Genomic DNA, 980 nt, shown 5'->3' on the forward strand with positions numbered 1-980 from the left:
CGTTTCTAGACACTTCATCTGCACACGATATCGGAGCCCTTTGTTTCACGGGCACTGAGACGGTAGAATGTTCTGGAAGGGCTGCTTGGGCACAGGGACACACACCTGTAAAGCCTTAAGGCTTCAGACGAACACACTGCACCCACATGTCCTTACGCTGTTTTTCGTGACCCTTCTGCTGGAATCCTGTCCCTCGTTGTTCCGTTGTTCCTCAACTCACTCGGTTTGCTCGTCGCACCTCGTTTTTACCATCTTTTCTGGTAATCCTTTTATTTGCAGTGACCCGTCTGTACATGCAATTAGTTGCTCTACGTCTTTACCCTCTTTGCTGTTGTTTGTTTTCCATTTGTTACATTCTGTCCATCCCCGTGTCACTGTCACACTGTCCTTTCCCACCCTGCGATGCCGGACGTGTCAATACTCCCTTCCATCTCCAACGCGCGGGAACGCCGACGAAGGCTTCCCTCCAAAACGCGTCCGTTTGCACAACCCATTTGTCCTCTGCTTGCGGTTTTTACTCATTATAAACGCAGAACACCTTCACGGGACTGATCGTATATTATATATATGAACAGTATATAAGCGGACAGCCAGTCCCTCGCTGTGATTGATGAGCGCCAGTCCGTCTCCGCCTCTGTCCTCAAGAGTCCAGGTTCCGCTCCAGGATTTAGGAAGCGCTGGCCGTCAAACCCGATTTTTTACTTCCCGAAAAGATGCCCAACGCAGGACACCGACTAGCGTTACGCCTGTAAAGAAAGAGCCGGAATTCAGGACCCTTGAGGAAGGCACCGCTTTGAAGAGTGTGAAACACAAAGGAGCTCTGAAACACACATCGTCGTGCTGCAGCATCGCAGGAAAAGGTGAATGAAGACGATGGAACTATGCACTTGAGTTCTCCACCAGCTCTCGGTGGTCCCTTAGCCTCCCGTGTGTGTGTGTGTGTGTGTGTGTGTGTGCGCGCGTCTGTGTGTGATATGCTG

The sequence above is a fragment of the Scleropages formosus genome, chromosome 6, assembly GCF_900964775.1.
Source record: "Scleropages formosus chromosome 6, fSclFor1.1, whole genome shotgun sequence".
In the NCBI taxonomy this organism is placed as follows: Eukaryota; Metazoa; Chordata; class Actinopteri; order Osteoglossiformes; family Osteoglossidae; genus Scleropages; species Scleropages formosus.